The following is a 16,308-nucleotide window of genomic DNA, read 5'->3' on the forward strand; positions in this document are numbered from 1 at the left end:
GTGTGAACAGGGGAGGGGCAGAGAGAGAAAGAGACACAGAATCCGAAGCAGGCTCCAGGCTCTGAGCTAGCTGTCAGCACAGAGCCCAACGCGGGGCTCGAACCCACGAACCGTGAGATCATGACCTGAGCCGAAGTCAGACACTCAAACGACTGAGCCACCCAGGCACCCCCTTTTTTTTTTTTTTACATTTTATTTATTTTTGAGAGACAGAGAGAGACATCGCAAGCAGGGGAGGGGCAGAGAGAGGAGACACAGAATCCAAAGATAGGCTCCAGGCTCTGAGCTGTCAGCACAGAGCCAAACGTGGGGCTCCAACCCACGAACCGTGAGCTCTGACCTGAGCCGAAGCCTGCTGCTTAACCAACTGAGCCCCTCAGGCCCCCCAAGTTCCCGCTTCTCTTAAGAATGTGTACATAACATGTTGTATCTGCCTGACCATACAAAAAAGGTGAGGCTTCTTCCTGATGTCACAGTCTCTTTATTGGATTGCCTGTGAGGCACACGGCATCGCTTTAATGCTTATTTAATAATAAAACTGCTTTCTCTTCTGCTTGTGTATGGAAAGCTTTTCTCGGTCAGCAGGATATTTTGTTTATTTCCCCAATATTTCCTCCTCCCTCAGAACTCCAAGACACTGAATGTACAAACCAAAAGTGAACTCTAATTTAGACTATGAACTATGGGTGATAACGATGTGTCGGTTTAGGCTCATTCATTGTGACAGATGACTCACTCTAAGATAGGATGTTCATGCTGGGACAGGCTGTGCATCTGGGGACAGGCGGGCAGTATACAGGAACTCCCTGTACTTTCTGCACTATTTTGCTATGAACCTAAAATTGCTCTAAAATAAGTTTATTTTAAAAATTAAAATTCAGAGGTGCCTGGGTGGCTCGGGTGAGCGTCTGACTTTGGCTCAGGTCATGATCTCACAGTTCATGGGTTCGAGCCCTGTGTCAGGCCCTGTGCTGGCAGCTCAGAGCCTGGAGCCTGCTTCGGATTCTGTGTGTGTCTTTCTCTTTCTCTGCCCCTCCCCCACTCATGCACTGTCTCCGTCTCTCAAAAATAAACAAATGTAAAAACAGTATTAAAAATCATTAGTGAAAAACATTAACAGTTTAGAAAGTCATCATCAAGTAACATTTTTTATTATGGGAAAATGTACATAAGGAAAAATTTACCATTTTGACCATTTTTAAGTGCACGATTTGGTGGCAGTAAGAGTCATCAAGGCCTGTGCAACCATCAAGCCTATCCATCTCCAGAATTCTTACATCATGGAGCTTGGGTCCTGGCTTGGTGGCACATGGAAATGTTCTGGTTCCTCAAGTGTGAAACTTCTCCAAAAGGACCAAAAAGCCTGTCCTCTTGGGTTTTTATGAAGGCTTTATTAGAGTCATGACTGTCATTGGCCACTGGCTGATGAAACCTCCAGCCTGTCCTTCCCTGGAGGTGGGGGTGAAGGGTAGGCATTCCAAGTTCTAATCCTTTATCACATGATCGCTCCTCCTGACAACTTGACCCTGGCCCTGGGTGGGTTCAGAAAGGAAAAATCACCTTCACTAATAACAAGATACTCATTTTACCTTTATGGCTCTGAACCATTTTCAGGAACTGTGGATGAAGACCAATATAGCTGAAAAATGATATAATATATAACAGTAGTTCTTATAAATCATTGTTTCACACTAGCAATGAACAAATGGAATTTGAAATAAAAAGTATTACCATTTACATTAGTACCCCCAAAATGAAATTCAATGGAGAGATATACCAGGTTCATGAACAGGAAGACTCACTATTGTCTAGATGTCAGTTTTTCTCAAATTTATCTATATATTCAACACACTCTTAATATAAATCCCAGCAAGTTATTTTGTGGATATTGACAAAACGATTCTAAAGTTTGTATGGAGGCAAAAGAACCAACATAGCTCATTAATTTAATATTCAAGAAAAAGAACAAAATCAAAGACTGAGACTATCCAACTTCAAGATTACTATAAACCAACAGTGACAGGGGTGTCGGGGTGGCTCAGTTGGTTAAGCATCTGACTTCAACAACATCCGACTTCAGCTACTTTCTCTGTCCCTCCCCTGCCTATTCTCTGTCTCTCTCAAAAATAAACAAACATTAAAAAAAATAAAGCAACAGTGACCAAGACAATGTGTTGCTGGCTAAAGAATCTATTAAAAGATTAATGGAACAGAATAGTGAGCTGATCTATGGTCAACTGATCTCTGAGAAAGTAACAAAAGCAATGCAATGGAGTACAGATCTTTTCCTTTTCAACAAATAAGTGGGAACACCTGGACATCCACAGCTAAAACAAAAAATCTAGACATAGTCTTTATTCCCTTCACAAAAATGAACTCAATGTGGATCAAAGACCTAAATGTGTAACAACAACAAGAACGACTATAAAATTCCTAGAAGGAAACGTAGGGAAAAAACTTAGACAACCTTGGAGATGGTGATAACTTTTTCAATACAAAACCAAAGGCACAATACATTACAGAAATAACTTGATAAGCTGGACTTCATTAAAATTCAAAACTTCTGCTCAGCAAAAGACAATGTCAAGAGAATAGAAGACAAGCCACAGACCAGAAGAAAACATTTGCAAAGAACACATCTCAACAAAGACTGTTATCGAATGCATACAAAGAACTCTTAAAACTCCACAGTAACAAAACAAGCACTCCATTTACAAATGGGCAAAAACATAACTTTAAAAAATGAGCAAAAGACCTTAACAGCTCACCAAAGAAGATACACACATTGCCACTGAGCATATGAAATAATGTTCAACATCATGTCATGAAGAAATAGCAAATCAAGACAGTAAGCTACTGCTGCACATCTAATAGAATTGCCAATATGCAAAACACTGACATCAAATCCTGGTGAGAATGTGGAGCAGCAGGAACTCTCATTCAGTTCTGGTAGGAGTACACACTGGCACAGACACTCGGGAATAGTCTGACCGTGTCTAACACAACCAAACATACTCCTACCGCACAATCCAGTAAGCACACTCCTTGGTATTTACTCAAATGGGTTGAAAACATATCCACACAAAAACCTGCACACAGATGTTCACAGTAGCTTTATTCATAGCCAAACTGGGAGGCAACCAGGATTTGCTTTAATGGATGAATGGATATATAAACCCTAGTACATTCATACAATGGAATATTACCTAGCACTAGAAAGAAATGAACTTTCAAGCCATGAAAAAGACATACAGGAACCAAAAGTAATATTGTTAAGTGAAAGAAAATAATCTGAAAAGGCTACATGCTGTGTGATTCCAAATATATAATATTTAGGAAAAGACAAAACTTTGGAGACAGTAAAAAGATCAGTGGTTTCCAGGGGTTAAGGCACAGGGTGGATGAACACACGGAGCATGGACTGTTGGGAGGAAAATTATTCCATGTGGCATTATGATGATACCATTATACATGTGTCAAATCCATACAACGTACACCACCAAAAGCAAACTCTAATTTAAACTATGAAAATAAACTCAACTATTTACTTTGAGTGATAATGATGTGTCAGTTTAGGTTCGTTGATTGTAACAAACGAACATCCCTAATATTGGATATTCACAGTTGGGGAGGCTGTGCATCCGGGACAGGCGGGCAGTGTACAGGAACTCCCTGAACTTTCTGCTCTATTTTGCAGTGAATCTAAAACTACTCTAAAATTGGGACGCCTGGGTTGCTCAGTCACTTAAGCCTCCGGCTTCGGCTCAGGTCAGGATCTCATGGTTCCTGGGTTCGAGCCCTATGTCGGGCTCTGTGCTGACAGCTAGCTCAGAGCCTGGCATGTTTCGGATTCTGTATCTTCCTCTCTCTGACCCTTCCCTGCTTGTGCTGCACCTCTCTGTCTCTCAAAACAAACAAACAAAAAACAAAAACAAAAAACTACTCTAAAATAAATTTTTTTTAGGGGTGCCTGGGTGGCTCAGTCAGTTAAGCATCCAACTTTGGCTTATGTCACAATATCACTGTTCATGGGATCGAGCCGCATGTCGGGCTCTGTGCTGATAACTCAGAGCCTGGAGCCTGGCTTTGGCTCTTTCTGCCCCTCCCCGGTTCTCTTTCTCTCTCTCAAAAATAAACATTAAACATTTTTTTTAACTTTTAGTAATTTTATTTAAAATTTTTTTTTAACATTTATCCATTTTTGAGAGACAGAGACAGAGTATGAATGGTGGGAAGGGGCAGAGAGAAAGGGAGACACAGAATCTGAAGTAGCTCCAGGCTCCGAGCTGTCAGCACAGAGCCCGCCACGGGGCTCAAACCCATGAATGATGAGATCATGACTGAGCTGAAGTCAGGCGCTTAACCAACTGAGCCACCCAGGTGCCCCTTAATAAGTTTATTTTAATGGGACACCTGGATGGCTCATTGGGTTAGGCGTCCAACTTTTGATTTCGGCTCAGGTCATGGTCTCACAGTTTGTGAGATCAGGCTCCATGCTGACACTGTGGAGCCTGCTTGGGATTCTCTTTCCCTCTCTTTCTCTCTCAAAATAAATAAACTTTATAAAATACATTTATTTAAAACTTAAAAAGAAATTATCACACTTTTAATTAAAAGCTTTTACATAATTAAATGGGGAAATGTACACATTTTGGGGCTTGGAATGCATGTGTCAGTAGCTCCTTTCCCCTTTAATCTCGGTGAAACTCAATGTGAAAAATAGGTTTCTAATAAAAATGTCCTGCAGTTAGTTACTTGAGAAGAAATTTTAGTCACTCTCTACATACTGTTAGATTGTAGGATGTGAGGGCAAAAGTCTTCACTGATTATTCTTAGCTCCTCACAATTATTCAGAACCTTGAAAGCAATTCTAGATTCTAGAAACTGGGCGCCTGGGTGGCTCAGTCGGTTAGGCCTCCGACTCCGGCTCAGGTCAGATCTCACGTTCGTGGGTTCGAGCCCCGCATCAGGCTCTGTGCTGACAGCCAGCTCAGAGCCTGGAGCCTGCTTCAGGTTCTGTGTCTCCTTCTCTCTCTGCCCCTCCTCCTCTCATGCTCTGTCTCTCTCTGTATAAGAAATAAATAAAACATTAAAACAAATTAGATTCTAGAAACTGACCAATGACTGAATATCATCCAACTGAATTATGAATCTGAGCTTTAGGATATTAGCACAGGATTCTCGAAGGAAGTTGTGGGAGGGTCCTAGGCACATACACACAGATCCTCAATACACAGCTGTAAGCACAGACCCTTGGAGGTTATCTTGATGGGGGGGGGGGGTGCCAGGCTCAGAACCCAACAGAGACTAGGGCACAGAAAGGAATACTGTACCTGCAGCACAGCACCCCAGGGCGCCCCTGTCCTGCTGTTTCTGAATGCATTCTTTTCTGTGGGAATCCATCCTGCTTCCAAAAACTGTTCCCATCAACAATACTTTCACATCAGGGCACAGAGACTTTGCTGCTTCGGCAAAATAAACCTCTACTAGAATTCTGTACTGATTAGTCTCCTTTTAAGTCCATTTCAATTGTTAGAAAATGTACTTTTGTCCCATTCCTGACACGCAGTCCCTTCCCTCCCGACTGCAGACTCAGTGCCCGTCTGTCGTAGAATCTGACGCTCAGCCGGCTAGGCTTTAGCTTCACCCTTTAGTTTGCCTCCTGGTTTTTCTAGCGAACTGCTTATTCTCTATAGCGTGAGGAAATAATTGACTCAAATAGGACTTTCGTGAGGAGACATTGCATGTTTCCTATAGTCAAAAAAAACACATCTCTCATTTTCCAGAATTGTGCCACTTTCTGATATTTTTTTAAAAATCTGTGGCTTCTAACATGATTCATTTCTTTTTTTAAGAAATCTACCACATTCTTTGTTTTCTTGTTTTTGTTTATTTATACTGATACAGAGAGAAACAGAGCATGAGTGAGGAAGGGGCAGGGAGAGGAGACACAGAATCTGAAGCAGGCTCCTGGCTCTGAGCTGTCTGCACAGAGCCTGACGCGGGGCTCGAACCCACGAACTGTGAGATCATGACCTGAGCTGAAGTCAGTCGCTTCACCGACTGAGCGCCCCAGGAGCCCTGAACATGATTCATTTCTTATTCCTTCTCCCTCCGCCTCCTCTCCCACCTCTGTCTACTGTATCACTCACTCTTGCTTTACCCTATGTGCCTGCTACCTGTGACCCAAGGTCACACCTGGCCAGATGTAACTTACTAACTGTATGCACTTGTAAAAGTGTACTGAACTTCCAGAAGGGGGGACACAGGAGAACGCGGAGGCATCTGGAGTGGCTCCTCAGACTTGGAATAGTCTTCGTGTGGCTTTATTCCTGGCAAATGAGGACGAAATGTTGCGGAGCTGTCCTAGGTGTCAGACACTTTCTGTTTTTCACATGATTTGGTAGAAGTCTCAGGTATGGAGTTGTAGTTTTGACGTAGTTGGGAAACCTAATCTTTGCAGTGCAATCAGGTTGTATCTTTCTTCCGCCCGCTGTCCTTGTGCCTTGTGAAGCCTCCTGTCGCTCTCCACGTTGCGGAGCGGCGGCCGTTGCCGGAACGCACTCTTGCCGATGAGGGGGCACCGCGTGCGGGAGGCCCCCAATTCAGGCAGAGGCTCCAAATCTCACGACGCTCTCTGAATTCGGACTAATGCTCCTCTAGCTGGCTGAGGACACGCTTAAGAGATCAGGATTGTGCTTCCATAGGAAAAAATCCTGTGACCTGCAAGAGAAAAGCCTTCCCTCCCCTCTCAAAGGGAGAAAATACGAACTTCAGGAAGAGACTGAGTTACTTCAGAGAGCAAACGTTTTAAGAGTTTTCTGAGTTTCAAAATTCAAATATTTTCCTAAAATGTTTTTCCTAACACACGCAACTTTCATCTAATCTTATCCTGTCTCTCGACCCCTTTGCTCATCTCATTCCTTCTACTCACAACTACTGTGCTTCAAGGAAACCTTTTAAGTTCTATTTCTAGTCGAAGTGACTGGATTCCAGGGATGAGGCAACTGATGTTTTACTATGAGTTCCCTTGTGTTACAAATGGTATAAGTGGTCATGAATTATAAATTACAAATCTCGTAGGAGTTCCGTCTTTGAGAGAAGGAACGCTGCTTCGAATGAAACGCCACCTAACACCGAAGGGACTGTGGGATTCTGTCCTGACAGAATGTGAACGACACGCCGATGTCCGTGACGTGGGGAGCTCTCTTCCCAACTCCAGGAAAATATGCGAACGTTTGGTTTTCTCCCTGTAACTAGCCGTTCAACAGCTCTCATCTAGGGCACAGGCCAGTTTTTCAGTCATTGCTGTCACCAGATAGACCTCAAAGCCCCAAACCTTACTGCTTTTGTCTTCTTATTCAGTGTTCCAGAATTGATCACAGTAGTCCTTTGTGATCCTTTTATTTCTGGGCTATCACCTAAAGCTTCCACTTTATATATTATTTTTATTGGATCCTTTCTGGTTTTTATCTTGGCTAATCTAGCTAGTTTTGTCAATTTTGCTTTTCTTAAAACAAAACAGGGGCGCCTGGGTAGCTCAATCAGTTAAGAATCCGGCTTCAGTTCAGGTCAAGATCTCACGGTTAGTGGATTCGAGCCCCGCATGGGGCTCTGTGCTGACAGCTAGCTCAGAGTCTGGAGCCTGCTTCGGATTCTATATCTTCCTCTCTCTCTAACCCTCCCCTGCTCACGCTGTCTCTCTCCATCTCTCAAAAATAAATAAAAAACATTTTAAAAAATTAAACAAAAAACAATTATTCTCTCTCTCAAACAAACATAAAAAAAAAAAAAAAGAGGGGCACTTGGGTGGCTCAGTCAGTTAAGTGTCTGGCTCTTGATTTGGCTCAGGTCATGACCTCATGGTTTGTGAGATCAAGCCCCACGTTGGGATCTACAAGCCCCACGTTGGGATCTGCACTGATAGCACAGAGCCTGCTTCAGATTCCTTCTCTCTCCCTCTTTCTGCCCCTCCCCTGCTTACTCTCTCTCAAAGTAAATAAACATTAAAAGAATGATTGGTTTCACTGATCATTTCCATTGTTTTCCTAGACTCTATTTCATTTATTTCTGGTCTAATCTTTATCATTTATTTTCTTCAGCTAATTTGGGGCTTATTCTTTTACTAATTCCTGGCAGTATAAAGTAAAGTTGTTTATTTGAGATCCATCTTTTATCTTAATGTAGGCATTTAGATCCATAATCTTTCCTTGTAACTGCTTTCCCTGCACCCAATACATTCTGGTATGTTGCGTTTTCATTTTCATTTGTTTCAAGGTAATTTTTTATTTCCCTTTTGATTTCTTCTTTGACCCACTGGTTGTTCAGGAGTGTGTTGTTTAATTTCCATTTATTTGTGAGTTCTCCCATTTTCCTCCTGTTGTTTATTTCTAATTTAATACCACGGTGGTTGGAAAAGATACTAGATGTTATTTCAACCTTCTTAAATTTGTTAAGAATGTTTTGTGGCACAACATATGATCCTCCTTTGTTTTCTCACTACCTTATTTGCCAGAAATTTGCCCACTTGCCCCATGGGCGTACGGCCTCTGCCTGGTATGTGCTCCCTGGTGAAGCCAAGTGCAAAATGTCCCTCAGGACAAAGCTACACACCTCACGGGAGTGGCCTCCAGGGCCCCACACCTGCCTTGGAGTCCGGCACTGTGACATGCCTACTGAACTCCTCTTCCTCATGGCCCCCTCTACACCAACCACCTAAAAGGATCCAAATGCGGAGGAGTCCACGCTGACTGCAGTCGGAGGGACGGCCCACGCACAAGAATGTGCTCGGCAAACTCAGGACAAGTCCAGGGATTGCCTGCAAAACCAGAATGGGTTCCAGGTGAGGACGGAGCTGCTCCGCTGCAAGGAAGTAGAGCGCAGAAGCCGGGGAAGGGGCCCAATGGCGAAGGACACGATGAGATGTGTGATGAGCAGGAGAGCAGGGTCTGTAACTGGCTTCTGTGCAAAGAGCTCCGGCAGGCACTTGTTTACCGGGGACCTGTCACCACTGTGAAGAAGCTTACGTCCAGAACCAGGAAAATCTGACTGCAACAGAGCATCTCACGGTCAAGTACTATTTGAAGACACACGCACACCCCTGACAAAACACAGAGCAGTCGATGCGAGGAAGCACTGCAAAAGGGAACAGCGAGAGAGGTCAGTAAGACATGGAGTCCAGAAAGGGACAGATCGGTCCTGCACCGGATGTGAAAGAGGAAGGGACACGCAGAGCTGACAAGTGGGCCAAGCGTCAAGACTGGGGAAGCAACAGCAGAGATGAAGAGTGCCCACTGGCACCAAAACACCAACTACAGAACACAGACTCCTGCTGCAATCTCAACACGGCCCCGGTGTTACACCCTCTCCCAGGCACCTCCTCAAGATCACGGTCCCCCTGAACCCATCTTGCTGTGGCTGAACAGCCATTTGTGAACTGCTTAAAGGTTCTCCACCCTCCCCCCAAGATGAGCAAGTACATGGCACCTGTGTCATGAAGTTACAAAGGGAAAGACCTTACAAAAGAGCACACAGTACAGGGCCACAACTCAGCACGTGACGGACCACAGTGGGGAACAATGATTACAGAAACCTTCAGAAGAGTGTCCCGCAAGAAAAGACCATGGTTCACACAGCCGTAACCGCGTCAGTGTTAGCAATTCCTGGCCCAGCCGGCATGGAGAAACATCAGCTAGAGGAAAGAAGTAGGAGCTGGTGTATTCTGGTGCCTTGGATCTGGACAGAGTCACAGGCCTGGAAGAGGGCAAGCGAAGTCAAATCAACTAGACCCTGTGCTGGGTTGCTCCGGGAGAGGCCAGCGCACGCGCCTCAGCCTCCCCGGCCACAGCAACACCTGGGGTGCCCGAGGCCCTGACACGGGAAGGACAGACGAGCCCCTGGGGAAAAAAGGGAAAAGCAGAGAACATCTAAGGGTACAGGGGTGGGTGTGAGGGACTTACCCAGGGAGATTAAAAGTTCGAAGTTTCCAGCATCACATCGTGGTATAAGTGTCTCTGAACCTCATCAAAGAGACCCAACTCCTGCTGGGACAAGTACATAGCCACGTCTTCAAAGGTCACAGTGTCCTGTCACGATGGTGGCAGATGAAACAACCAACAGTCCCCCTCCTGAGTACCCACAATCCATCCTGTACACATCTACCCAAGCGCGCTCTCCCCCCCAAGCCTCCACCTCAGGGAACACACCAGGCCCTGGGACAGCCCCGTGGGCTCACCAGGCACGAAGTCTGATCAGCAGCGGCAGGATGCAGGTGACTAGATGTCTAAGCTGTGGCCCTGGCTGGCCGAACGCACCCACTTCTGTCAAGTGGCTCCTCCGGCCTGATATGATCTATTGCATAAGTCTCATCCCTAGGGCCCTAGGGCCATCAGACATACTCTCTCTCCAAGTATTCTTTAGAATGCACAGCCTCACATTCCTACACTGACAGCACAGGCGTCTCCCTGGTCTCCCTATAAGTCACTTTTGTTTTAGTTAGTCCTGCTTTATGCCACTGGTAAGAGCAGAATTCCTGTCCTAAATTACGGGGACGGCCAAACACAAAGTACCGGACACTGGACAGATGCGATCAACAGCGTTTTATTACACATACTCACAGCCGGGAAGGGAGGACACCGCCCGCCTGACAGGGACGAGTGAATGTTGTGCACTGGAAAAGAGTGAATGACCAGGGGCTGTGAGACGCAAGTCTTACAAGATCAAGAGTTGGTGTACCATCTGGTTCCCACAGGACAAGGTGAACGGCTTGTGGGAATAACTCCATGGGCCGGTGGAGAAGTGAAGCTCACCTCAAAGTCAGAAGCAGGCAGTGCTCTGGTCCCCTTGATGAAAAGGGATGCCTGGCTAGGAGACTTTACCCATGATTACACTCTTGGCCAGGTCAGGGACTTGCGGTTTCAATGGGTGTCAAGGCAGCACATAAAAATGGGCCTTTATTTTAGGCCATAACATAAACTTAGCAGAAAACATCCAGAGCTGCTTGGCAAATTCAGATAGAAACCATACTAGCCCAGAATGCCCAGAGATCCCACTAGAGTTGGAAAAACTTAATCCTTCTGCAAAGGCCTCCCTACGTGGCTCTGCTCGACGCCTGAGACTCGGCCACACAAAACCAGCTGTGGATCTCAATACCAGGGCCCTCTTCCATTTCTGTGCTATACAAGCTGGCACCTCAGCAACGACAACCTTCTCTGTCTACCTAACCCTCATTCAGCACCCAGTCCATGTATCACCCGCCCCAGTCCTACTGATTCTCACAAATGACCACATATTTGCCACTGATCAAACCCACCAAGCTGAATGCAACCAAAATCCTCCACAAATCGTGGTGAATCCATAGAGACGTGAATAAGCACTCTGGCCCGAGTGGCATCGTGCCTCAGGTACCCCTACTCTCTACATCTCTTACATGTCCACTCTTATTCTGGAAGCCTTGGCCACCTGCCAGACTAGTCTGTCTGATACACCCTACCTAGGGAGCCACATACCTCCCTCGCCTGCACTTAAGAATTCCAATACCATCACTCAGGTCCCAAGCAAGAGACCTAGTGCTCAGCCCCTACCCTCCACCTCCTGGCCCATAAACAGCTTCATGACCATCAACATGAAGATTTTATCTCCTAAATGTAACCACAGTTTCCTTACTTGGGCCCACACAGTAACTACCACCTTTTGAATGTCTCCAATTTGAACCGCTCTTTTGATTTCCCAACTTGTGTTTCTAGATGCCAATTGGACGCCTCCACTAAGGGGTGTCTGAAAATACCTCAGATTCTTAACATGGCCAAAACAAAGCTCCTGATAGTCCCAGTGAATATTATTCCTGCTACCAACTTCATCTCAGTTGGAACTTCCATCCCTACAGCTGCAAAGATCAAACACCTTGGGTGATCCCTGATACCTCCGTTTGCCTTGCTTAACACCCACATTAGAAAATCTAGTTTCCCCTTTTTAAAACTTGCATCCCATGGTTGCATCCCCAGAAATGCAACTTCCCTAAACCCAGCCCTGATCCATTAACACTCACCTAGACTATGGTAGTAGCTTCCACCCTGGTTTTCATTGCTCCTCTCTCATTCCCATGGTCTGTTCTCCACTTTACAGTCAGAAGGAGACTGTTTCCGCCTAGCTAAAATTACCTCTCTCCTCTGGCCCAAACCTCTTGGTACCTCCAGAATAGACACCCAACTTTTCAGGCAGTCATTCCTGTCCTGACACCTGCTCTTTGTTCATATCAGAAAAGGAGACCCATGGCTCCTGAAGAGCCCGACTCAGCTTTACCTTTATGTGTTTGCACTTCCTGGTACCTGGTCCTGGGTTAACTCTACACACTTGTTCACGTTGGTCAGAACCCTGAGATGGGATTCCTCTAGTGTCCCCAGACCCAAAGATATAACCCCTGACATGGGGATTTCTCTAGGGTCTCCGGACCTGAGCACTGGGAAAACGGCACATAAGAGTCCCAGGACACCACAATCCAGAGAACGTCTGAGTGGCGGTGAGCGCCAGAAAGGGATTAGGGCCCCCTCTACATACCTGTGTTGGCTCCGGCGGTACTTCTGCGGTCCTGGTACTCTGCGGGGAAAGGGAGGTCTTCTGCTACGGTGGTGGAAGAGGTTGCTGGGCTCCTGCTCCATCTCTACCCTCCCCAGGTCCTGGAGCCGAGTGACCTCAGGCTGGCTGTCTAACCACTGGGCGTCAGGGCTCGCTATGGCACTTTTACCAACTGTGTGACCTTGCACAAAGATCCCACCTCCCAGTGCCTCAACGAACTCCCCATCTTCCTTGAATCTGCTCTTCCCTTGAACTCCTTGGGGGAGTCACAACCCTAAGGGAGATCGTGTCCCTCCTTTGGCCAGAACTCTCCTTGGCGTCTAGAGTCCTCATAGGAAGGGACAACCCTCCAGCCCGCCAGTCCCCCCGCGACTCCGCCGCACACCCTCTGTTCCCCGATGGCAGAAGACGGACCCCACACCCGGAATCCTCCCACTTCGGGCCTTCCTCACCCTGTGCCACTCTCCTCACCATGCGCCCCTCCCCTGCAGCCCGCTCCCGCACCCCGTCACGCCGGCGCTCAGACACGCGGTCCCAGCTCACGAGCGCCTCCCCGGCCTGTGCACCGCGGCCCGGGCCGCGAGCAGGTGCCCTGCGCTCGGGTCCCGTGGGTCTGGGTGGGGGGAGGGCCCGGGGCGGCGCGTTTACCTGAGCCGGGTCCCAGCGTGCAGCCGCTGCCATCGGACTCCGGCCGCAGCGGACACCGGGCCGGCAGTCCTTGTCCCAGCCCCGGCGTCGGGCAGCCCGGGCGGCGTTGGCGAGCCGCGAGCCTGCGTCCAGGCCGTGAGGAGGACTCTTTTCACCCCTATTCCGTCCTGTCACCCCCGTCTCAACCTGTCGCCAGCCATCCCCAACAACTCCAAAAAGCCGGCCGGAGTAAGGGACCGGAAGTCCCGCCCACGCGATGCGTACGCACAGGTATGCCTCGTCCTGATCCGCCATTGGCTCCTCTTGACGCACAGTCTTCTGGGTAATATGGTCCCAGCGCTCGGGAGGTGGCCGGAGAGCTCATTCTCTATCCTGACCTGGCTGCGTGGCACTGCAAGGGAAGCTGGGGAATGGTGTCCGTACCTCAAGGGAGGAAGAGGCTTCGCTCCTTGACAAAGGCATAGGAAGGACATTGTTTCAGACTCCATCAAGTCAGCATGCTCCCAGAGGTTAAAAATCTCGTGTGAGATGCTTCCAGATCTGTTTAACATAAGTGGCCTTATCATCCCATAATCATTCAGTCATAAGATGAGTCCTTGTATAGCTGGAAATGTTATATTATTGCTCGTCAAATGCTGTGGCCTAAGGCGCTATTAAACGTTGTGTTTCATTATGTTTGGTCAGGAAGACTAGAGAGACTCCATAGAGGGTCTTGACGGGGAAGGAAGAAGAGGGATGTCAGACCGCCCTGAAGCCGGTGGACAAAGGGAAGCTCTGCGCCTGGATCCCACAGAAAACTCCAACCTTACCTATATCGTCAGTGATTGTGTCCTACACACTGAAAAACACTTTTTATCCATATGTTTTACTCCATATACTAAGATAACATTCAATTTCTTTTAGCAATCTGAGAAACATCTCAATCTAAGAACAACTTAACTAATGCTATCTTCCTGTGTGTGTAATAGACTTTATTTGTTTATGAAAGTTTAAGGATCACAGCAAAATTGAGCAAAAGGTACAGATTTCCCTTATATCTCTGCCTTCCCTCCAAAGGTCCCCGTTACCAGTATACCCCAATAAGAGTGGTATATTTGTTACAACTAATGACCCTTCATGGATCTATCATTATCATCCAAACCCCATAGCTGTGTAAGGTTTCACTCTTGGTGTTGTACATTCTCTGGGCTTGAACAAATGTATAATGACAAGTATCCACCATTATAATATCATATAGAGAAGTTTCAGTGATCTAAAAATTCCTTGTGCTTCACCTATCCATCCCTCCCTGTAGTATAAGGGACTGACAATAACCTTTTGATCACCAAGACATCAATTTCAAAGACATCCATCAGGAAAAAGCCTATTCCCAGCTATAGAACACAGCTACTAGTAAAATAACTAGGATAAAGCCCCAGGTAACCTAAATAACTGACCATTTAAGTGACCCTGTTTTTCCATTTGTGCCCTAATTCCCACTCCTCTGTTTTAATTTCTCCAATAGAGAGGGAGCCCACTCACAGACAGTAGATCCAGATCCAAACTCCCTCCCTCTCTCTAATTATGTCCTCCTTGTGTGGACCTTGGGTGTGCTTTGTATGTCTCATGACCTGTGAGTAAATAACCTTGGTTTTTTTCAAAGCTTCTTGATGGTTTTCCCTGACGTGCATCCTGCAATCATAATAAAAACCGCGAGGGATGGTCCAACCATAACTTTGGCTCTAGGGAACTATCTATGAGGGCTTTCACAGTGGTACTGAACCTCAGGGATTCCTAGCTGATTACATCATTGTTGATAAGCTCAGAGCAACACAAACTGCTCTCTCTCTACCCCAACTATTGCTAGTCAGTAAAGGTCAAAGTCGAAAGGGAGCATCTGAATTCTGAGATGGGGCATTTGAGACCCAGGATCTCCTCTCTTCACTGCAAGGTGATTATTAATTTCCAGTAATTGCAGGGACAGTTCTACATGGAGAATTGGGATTATCTCAAAAGTTTTTTAAAATGAAAATTTCAGAAAATGAGTTAAAACGTTTATGCAGTTATTTGACAGTATCAGACATAGCTCGGGAAATATCAGGGAACCTTGAAGAAAGTTAAGATCTTAGAGAATTTTTATCAGGGCTTTTATTCTCAAAAACATTAAGCAATACCAAGGTGGAAGGAGAGTTGAAGTGGATATTTACAACAGCCAGATTTGTAAAAATGAACACAAAGTTGAGGTGTCCTGTTTATTCACAGGTTTAACAAATGTTCATTGAGCAACTGCTGCTTCAGGTAGTATTGTCAGTGAATGGGAGACCTTGGGACATAAGAGACATATCGTCTTCACGCAGCTTGCATTCTTCAAAGAACACAGGTAGGTACTATGAAAAAAAATCACGAAGTTCTATGGTAAGTCAGCACGTGGTGAAACAACAAAAACAAGAAGACAATGGAATATAATATTACATAGCAAAGTAAGGGGGGAGGAGGTTCTCCCTAATAAGAGCTGTTGAGAAACTACTTGAATGAGGTAAAGAATGAGCCATATGGGTATTTTTAAATTTTTTTAAATGTTTTATTTATTTTTGAGAGAGAGAGAGAGAGAGAGAGAGAGAGAGAGAGAGAGCTTGAGCAGGGGAGGGTCAGAGAGAGAGGCAGACACACAATCTGAAGCAGGCTCCAGGCTCTAAGCTAGCTGTCAGCACAGAGCCCAATGTGGGGCCTGAACCCATTAACCGCAAGATCATGACCTGAGCCGAAGCTGGACACTCAACTGACTGAACCACCCAAGTGCCCCATGAGCCCTTTTTAGTTCAAAGAAAAAGAGGTCTGTCCTCCAGGTTGGCTAGAATAGAGAATATTATTTTTTAATAGTTTTTATTTATTTTTTAAATAGTTTATTATCAAATTGGTTTCCATACAACACCCAGTGCTCTTCCCCACAAGTGCCCTCCTCCATCACCACCACCTCTTTTCCCCCCTCCCCCTCCCCCTTCAACCCTCAGTTCATTTTCAGTATTCAATAGTCTCTCAAGTTTTGCATCCCTCTCTCTCCCCAACTCTCTTTCCCTCTTCCCCTCCCCCTGGTCCTCCATTAGGTTT

General features: G+C 46.0%; 1 long non-coding RNA gene across 2 annotated transcripts in view; it reads right to left on the bottom strand.

Moving 5' to 3' along the window:
- Window positions 1–15,330: 15,330 nt before the first annotated feature.
- Window positions 15,331–16,308, bottom strand: part of LOC115280322 — a 35,069-nt gene continuing 34,091 nt past the window's right edge. For both annotated transcript variants that reach the window (XR_003903740.1, XR_003903739.1), the window contains one exon: window positions 15,331–15,587. This is a non-coding gene — a long non-coding RNA (uncharacterized LOC115280322). The remainder of the gene's footprint in view (window positions 15,588–16,308) is intronic.

Source organism: Suricata suricatta, chromosome 16, assembly GCF_006229205.1.
Source record: "Suricata suricatta isolate VVHF042 chromosome 16, meerkat_22Aug2017_6uvM2_HiC, whole genome shotgun sequence".
Lineage (NCBI taxonomy): Eukaryota > Metazoa > Chordata > Mammalia > Carnivora > Herpestidae > Suricata > Suricata suricatta.